This window comes from Arachis ipaensis, chromosome B10, assembly GCF_000816755.2.
Source record: "Arachis ipaensis cultivar K30076 chromosome B10, Araip1.1, whole genome shotgun sequence".
NCBI lineage: Eukaryota > Viridiplantae > Streptophyta > Magnoliopsida > Fabales > Fabaceae > Arachis > Arachis ipaensis.
Window position 1 is genome coordinate 107716953 of NC_029794.2, and position 8258 is coordinate 107725210.

The window sequence follows — 8258 nt, forward strand, 5'->3', positions numbered from 1 at the left end:
TTAGTTAGGTAGTTTTGAAAAAGATAAGAAACAAACAAAAAGTTAGTTAGTTAGTTGAAACAAATTTGAAAATCAATTTTGAATAGATAAGAAGATAAAAAGTTAGAAAAGATATTTTAAAATCAAACTTTGAAAAAGATAAGATAAAGAGATATTTTTGAAAAGATATGATTGAAATTAGTTTTGAAAAAAACTTAAAAATTTTTCATGTATAGACACTATGAATGCAAGAATGCATATGAAAAACAAGAAAAGACACAAAACATGAAAACATCAAGATCAAACAAGAAGACTTACCAAGAACAACTTGAAGATAATGAAGAACAATATGAATGCATGAATTTTTCGAAAAATGCAAGATGAATATGCAATTGACACCAAACTTTCAACTTGACTCAAGACTCAAACAAGAAACATGAAATATTTTTTATTTTTATGATTTTATGATTTTTTTTGGATTTTTCGAAAATTATTTGAAAAATAAAAATAAGGATTCCAAAATTTTTAATATGAATTCCAGGAATCTTGCAATCTTAGTCTAAAGCTCCAATCTGAGGGTTAGACATGGCTTAATAGCCAGTCAAGCTTTAGCATGAATATGCGAGTAATTCATTCAATTTTAGGCCAAAACCTCAGTCCAAAAGAATTTAGACATGGCTTTATAGCCAGACATGCTTCAACATGCTTCATGAAACACTAGAATTCATTCTTAAAAATTCTGAAGAAAAAAAATAATTTTTGAAAAGAATTTTTATTTTTTCGAAAATAAGGGAGAAATTTTTGAAAGATTTTTTTAAAAAATTTTTGAAAATAAAACAAAAAGATAATTACCTAATCTGAGCAACAAGATGAACCGTCAGTTGTCCAAACTCGAACAATCCCCGGCAACGGCGCCAAAAACTTGGTGCACGAAATTGTGATCTCTGGCTGGCTTTATGTAAGGACATCACCGTTGTCAATGGCTACTTTTAATCCTCTCTGGAAAATGGTCCGATGCACTGTCACTACATGGCTAATCGTCTGGAGGCATCACCCTTGTCAATGGCTGCATCCTATCCTCTTGTGAAAATGGTCCAAATGCTCTGTCACAGCATGGCTAATCCTCTGAGGTTCTCGATCATACTGGAATAGGATTCACCCTCCTTTTGCGTCTGTCACTACGCCCAGCACTCGCGAGTTTGAAGTTCGTCACAGTCATTCAATCCCAGAGTCCTACTCGGAATACCATAGACAAGGTTTAGACTTTCCGGACTCTCATGAATGCCGCCATCAATCTAGCTTATACCACAAAGATTCTGATTAAGAGATCCAAGAGATACTCATTCAATCTAATGTGGAACGGAAGTGGTTGTCAGGCACGCGTTCCTGGGGGAATGATGATGATTGTCACGTTCATCACATTCAGGTTGAAGTGCGAATGAATATCTTAGAAGCGGAATAAGTTGAATTGAATAGAAAAACAGTAGTATTTTGCATTAATCTTTGAGGAACAGCAGAGCTCCACACCTTAATCTATGGAGTGCAGAAACTCTACCGTATGAAAATACATAAGTGAAAGGTTCAGGCATGGCTGAATGTCCAGCCCCCAAAACGTGATCACAGGATCAAAAATACAATCCAGGATGTCTAATACAATAGTAAAAAGTTCTATTTATAATAAACTAGCTACTAGGGTTTACAGAAGTAAGTAATTGATGTATAAATCCACTTCCGGGGTCCACTTGGTGTGTGCTTGGGCTGAGCTTGAATGTTACACGTGCAGAGGCTCTTTCTGGAGTTGAACGCCAGGTTGTAACGTATTTCTGGCGTTCAACTCTGGTTTGTGACTTGTTTCTGGCGTTTAACTCCAGACAACAGCGTAGAACTGGCGTTCAACGCCCTTTTATGTCGTCAAAACTCGGCCAAAGTATAGACTATTATACATTGCTGGAAAGCCCTGAATGTCTACTTTTCAACGCAATTGGAAGCGCGCCATTTTGAGTTCTGTAGCTACAGAAAATCTACTTTGAGTGAAGGGAGGTCAGAATCCAACAGCGTCAGCATTCCTTCTTCAACCTCTGAATCTGATTTTTGCTCAAGTCCCTCAATTTCAGCCAGAAAATACCTGAAATCACAGAAAAACACACAAACTCATAGTAAAGTCCAGAAATGTGAATTTAACATAAAAACTAATAAAAACATCCCTAAAGGTAACCAGATTCTACTAAAAACATACTAAAAATAATGCCAAAAAGCGTATAAATTATCCGCTCATCAGGGACATATTAGTAATTTTAGGCATAAAATCAAAATTAAAAATTACTAATTAATTTAATGAAGGGTAAGAAGGTCTTTTAGGAAACATATGAGGGTAAAATAGTGAAGTACACTAGTGGTGAAAGTGTCAATAAAAGCCTAAAGAAAACTAGAAAAACAAAGTTATGTACAAAAAGGGTAAAATTGGAAATGTACAAAAATTTCAAGAACAAAATGGCAAAATGTGACAAGGCTGAGATATTTTAAGAAAGGACCGGGTACAAATTTTATTTAAAAAGAAGGACAGAGAAGTCCCTTAGAGATAAAGTTTATTGAGATGTGTCGCGGAAAAAGTACTGTAAACCCCAAGGTACTAGAGGTTGTTTGGAGGTGGGTATTTACCCACTGATTGCTAAAACTATGTTTCCTCTTTGTGCGTATATTATGGCGTCAAGCTTTGCGATGATTGCCTGTTGTCATGGACTGGTGGTATGCTTAACTACATCGACACGTATACACGGACGGACGCAATCGGGAAACTATATCTAGGACTAGTTCCTAGGTAACGTCGGGTTGCGGGTAGTCAACCGACGCATGAGCTCATGGCCTGCATAGGACTAGACATGCATCATACTTGGTTGCTGCATTATCTATGTTTGTGGTTGCTTACTTGTACCTGTGATTGTATTTTGTCTCAGTGTACTGTACTTTGTGTTTGTTTACTATTCTGCTATATACTTGTGCTTGTACTTGTTTGTGTGACTTACTGACCTAACTACGCGAAGTCTTAGACTTAGGCTGCAGAACCCCATAGGATTCCTGTGTAGTACCCTGCTGAAAACCTTAGGTTCTCACCCCCTTACATCCTCATTCCGCAGATACAAACTAGCGAGATCTTCTTTGAGTTTCCAGCCTTGGGACTAGTGAGCAGCAGTAACATTACCGGAGGGTCAGAGTGACTTCTCTTACTTCCACACAGTACTTTCGTGTTTCTTTAGCTACCAGGGATCGATGACCAGCAGTAGTTATATTAGTAGCAGTAGTAGTTGTCTTTGTCCTCGCTTTGTATAGACTTTTAGAGGGCTATGTGCTTTTGTAAATACCTATATAAATAAGTTAGGATAGGTCCCAGACTAGGGTGACTCTTGTGAGTCGAGGCCTGTTATGATGTACTAAATGAGCCTTCGGGCATATATGCATGATATTACTATATTTTCTGTATTTTCTATGCTTCATGTATATATTATCTATTTAACTATTATCTATTTCCTTATATATATCTGACACACGATCTTGATTAGCGCTACAGGCTCATATTTATATACTTAATATAAGGTCTAGAGTCTTTATGAAAAGCCGTGTAGTAGCGCCTAGCGGCTAGCATTGGTCATGACGTGCTAGAAGTTGGGTCGTTACAGTTTTCTTCTCTTGTGTCTCTTCATAGTCAGATTCAGAATCAAATTGATACTCAGAATCAGTTTCACTTTCTAAAAAAGAATCCAATATAATAGTTTTTTTTTTGTTGCTTCTTTTTTTCCTTCTTTTTTCCCTTCTTTTCTTATTTTCCTTTCTCCCTCATCTATGCTCTTCTTATGAGACCCTAAAATAGAAAATTATTTAATTAGAACAATATATTTTAAATAATTATACCAAAATTTAAAGATATGATTTCTTTTCAATTACCATTCATCATTTGCCTCACGTTCTATCTATTTAACCAGCGTCTTCCTTGTCCAATGTGCCACCCACGGTGGTCCAAGAATTTTATCTGGTGGGCTATTGATGTATTTTAACTCATAAAAATATATAATTATAAGTGCAAAGAGACAGCCATCAACTGCATATATTTTTTTTCAATTTGTGCCCTATGATTTCTGGGATGAGAAAGTTAAACACATGAGCAGTTCAATTCCATTCTTGAATGGTGTTCACATGAAGAATTGGTAACATGTGAACTGGAGAAATTTTGCTTATTGTTGTTAGTAACAAGAAGCATTTCTGGATTAATAAAATGAATGTTCTCTTGAATTTCATCTTATTTTCAGGTCCATCCACACCCATCTCAATTAAAAACTATCAAAAATGTCAAAGAAGAACTTTTGAAGTCTTTAAGAATTTTCTTTTACTCTTCATTGATTTTTTTTATAGACAATTTTATTTGGAAAGAAATTCCCTACAACAGCAGAAAAAATATTTTAATAATACAAAAGTAATGTAAAAAAATACCAAAATTTGATTGATAGAATAGATTACAAAAGGAATTTTTACCAGATGCTTTTAAGTTAAGAACATCCCTTATCTTATTAGGAGTGATCTTGATTTTTCCGTACCGTATGTCCAGGGAGCTTTTATACAAATCGAACGAATTAGCCAGTTCTCTCAGCAGTTTATGGGTCACATTCAAGTCCAGGATATGTCTCATCGCACCAAATTCCAATTCATCCACAAGATTTTTCTTTTCATCACTCATTTTGCTGAATATATCTTATATCAATCTTGTGGAGTACCACAAATCATGAGTTTTCTGTAAATAAATGAAAATTATGTTATATAAGTATATTTATACAACAAAATAGAGTTGTTTTAACATATATATGCTTATGTTATATACTGGTGCTTTCTTTTTTGGGATGCTCTTCTCAACAATTTTTTTTATTGTATTTTTTGCTGTAAAGAATAAAAATTTACGTTAATAGATAACAACACTACATTAACTCATGAAAATCACTTAACCATGCACAAAATGAAATCAAAAGCACTGCAACAACATTCTATGGCCTAATTACACTAAATCCAGGACAAAAACACTAATTGCACCTCAATTCAATCTAAATGCACCAAAAGTACTTACTGATTACTTGCCACAAACTCAGTTTAAAGCATGCAAATCACTCAAACATGCACAAAAACACATGAAAATCACTCAAACATGCACAAAATGACAATAGAATCACTACAGCAATATTATATGGCTTAATTACACCAAATCCAGGACAAAAATACTAATTGCACCTTAATTCAGTCCAAATGCACCGAAAATATTTACTAATTACTTGCCACAAATTCAGTTCAAAGCATGCAAATCACTCAAATATACACAAAAACACATGAAAATCACTCAAACATGCACAAAATGACAACAAAATCACTACAGCAATACTAAATCCAAGACAAAAACACCAATTGCACCTTAATTCAGTCCAAATGCACCGAACATATTTAATGAGAGAAGAGGATTAGGGTACACACACATGTATGTATTAGCATAGTCCACTTTGTAACTCTAAAAATAATATCGTGAAAGAAATAATAAAAGATGCTGGATTCGTGCAAGTAAAATTTACATCCTCATTTGTATATGATATAATTTCGCCATTAAAATATACTAATAAACACATATTAGCTTTCATAGCTTCAAAAAAAAAACCTTTTGAACTTTAATACTCTCACATTTAAAAGACTTCGAAAAAAAAAAATCAAACTTTACTTACATAAAAGAAAGTGAATGAGAATGTATTCATTTTGTAGGATTAACTTCTTTATATAGGAAAAAAAATTTAACTGATCTTCAGTAAAAAAATAATAAAATTTTATACATAATAATATTAAATTATTATCATAAAGTGTGTTTCTCGCAGTATACGAATCTCTGAAAATATTAGGTCAAATTATCTTTTTCATTTAAAAAATAAAAAATTACCTCACGCTATATGAGGGTTAATTTTGGATATGACACCTAGTCTGGTGTAACGCCTAGTTATGAATGTTATGGGTGTTTTACACTGTTGTGACGGCGGTCAGTTGACGAGAAGAAATCGGATGGTCCGATTTCTGAGAGGTGGAGGGAACACAAATCGGACCGTCCGATTTGTGTTGGGCTGACATTTTGGTCACAAAGAAATCAGACCCACTAATTTCATGCAAGCTGAGTTCAATTCTTTCTCCAATGAAATCGGACCCAGTGATTTCAAGTGTGCAGCACAAAATTTTGTATGGGCTATGAAATCGGACCGAGTGATTACTGGTGTGCAGAACGAATTTTTTGGTGGGCTATGAAATCGGACCCACCAATTTCTTGAAAAAAATATTTTTTGGCTGGCCATGCCACTAATCGGATTATCCGATTTTAGTTTTCAAAAAAATTTGAACGAGCAAGAAAGTGTCAGATGGTCCAATTTCAGTTTTATATATACCAACCCAAATGCCAAGCCATCCTATTCTTCTCACCCCCTTCTCAGCAAATCTCTGAAGTCATCTCTGCTCTTTATCTTTTTCTCTATTATCATGGATGATAGAGTGTTGTTAAAAGTATATTATCATAGTCAAATTTTATTACAAAAATTTGAAGGAGTAAAATTTGTGTGTGAAAATTCATTAGATATTATAATTCCATTCACACTATCATTTGAAGAATTAAAAGATGTAATTTGTGAGAAGATGGATCTCAAATATCTAGGAGAGTGTCGTGTATTCTGTACAGATATCCTATATCTGTATTTGGTGGGTTCGTTCAATTTCAAACGAAATACGTGACCGATGAAGCAAGCATGCAAGAAATGTTTTCAGTGTATCTAAAAAGTCGGTCTCGAATATCGTTCATCGAACTGTATGTTGAGTTCGAGCAATCTGCGGCGGATCGAGATATTGAATTGGAAGATTACAACAGTGATAGTGAGGAAGAGTTTGAAAATAACTATAAAGTGGTTGATCCGGGTGTAGACGAAGATCAAGCTGACGATGCTTTGGCGCAGATGTGGCGGATGTGGCAAATGCACTAGCAAACCAGCAGCCGTTTGAGAAGCCGACTTTCATGCAGTCGTTGGATTTGGAGGTCATGCATGCACCGAAATGTTCTCAATATATAAATGCAGATATATAATAATTTATTATTACAATAAATTTATTAATAACAATTTAATTAAATTAAAATATTTAAAAATGATTACTACACTAATTTCTAACATTATCATTATAATAAACTACTAATCTTTAACATTATAACTATTATTTTAATTAAATTAAAATATTTTAAAATAAAAACTTATATAATTAGGATGATTAAGATAATTAGTAATGTGGAGTTTCGGACGATTAACGTCTTTTATTCTCCTTCTTCTTAGCATTGTTAAAGGTTAGTGGTCCAATATTTTTTTTTCAAAGGTTGGATTTCATTTCATCAACGGAAAGTGAAGGTGGTGGGATTGGAGAATGAAAGTGAAAGTTAAAACGAAAGTGAAAGTTGGGGAATAGGGTATTCAATTTGGAGAGTATACAAGTAGAGGGACTTGGTAGCATGCATGCTTGACACGTGGCAGGGGGATCGGACGGTCCGATTTGTATACCTTTCCAGCCTCTAATCGGACTGTCCGATTACTGTGCTTCAAATCGGACCGTCTGATTTCTTGATCACAGCTGTCACATCTGCGTGAAGTACCCTACACTCCCTTAACCCTGTTATACTCCATGTTTCTCCCAATATCAAAAATAAAAAGGTGCCATATGAGATGCAATTTTAAAATTAAAAAAAAAATTGAAAAATTATTACAGTATGGATGACCACTAACCCTTTATCCAATTAAAAGGTGTTTGGATAATACAAACATTTAATGTAGACGGTGCCATCTTTTCCAAAACTTAAAAAAGCTAATCCTGTACCGCTATAAATAAGGCTTCATAACCTTACGTACAATACACAGCAATAATAAAACAAATATTCTTTCTCTCTCTTTCGTAGAGGAATGTTAGGGGCCAGCAACTTTTGTGATTTGTAATCATCAAATAGCCATCAATAATGGTTTTAATGGTATGAGATTTTATCCAATGATTCACTTTTCTTTACTAGTTACATGCTGGCCAAAATTTAACAAAGTTGCTAGCCTCTTTTCCCTCTTTCTTACATTACAAAACATTTCTTTATTTTCTCTCTTCATATACTACTAGAGAAAATTATAGTATGAAAGACATGTTATAATATTTTACTGTACGCAGTGAAGTTCAACAAAAATTATATATGGAAGACATGT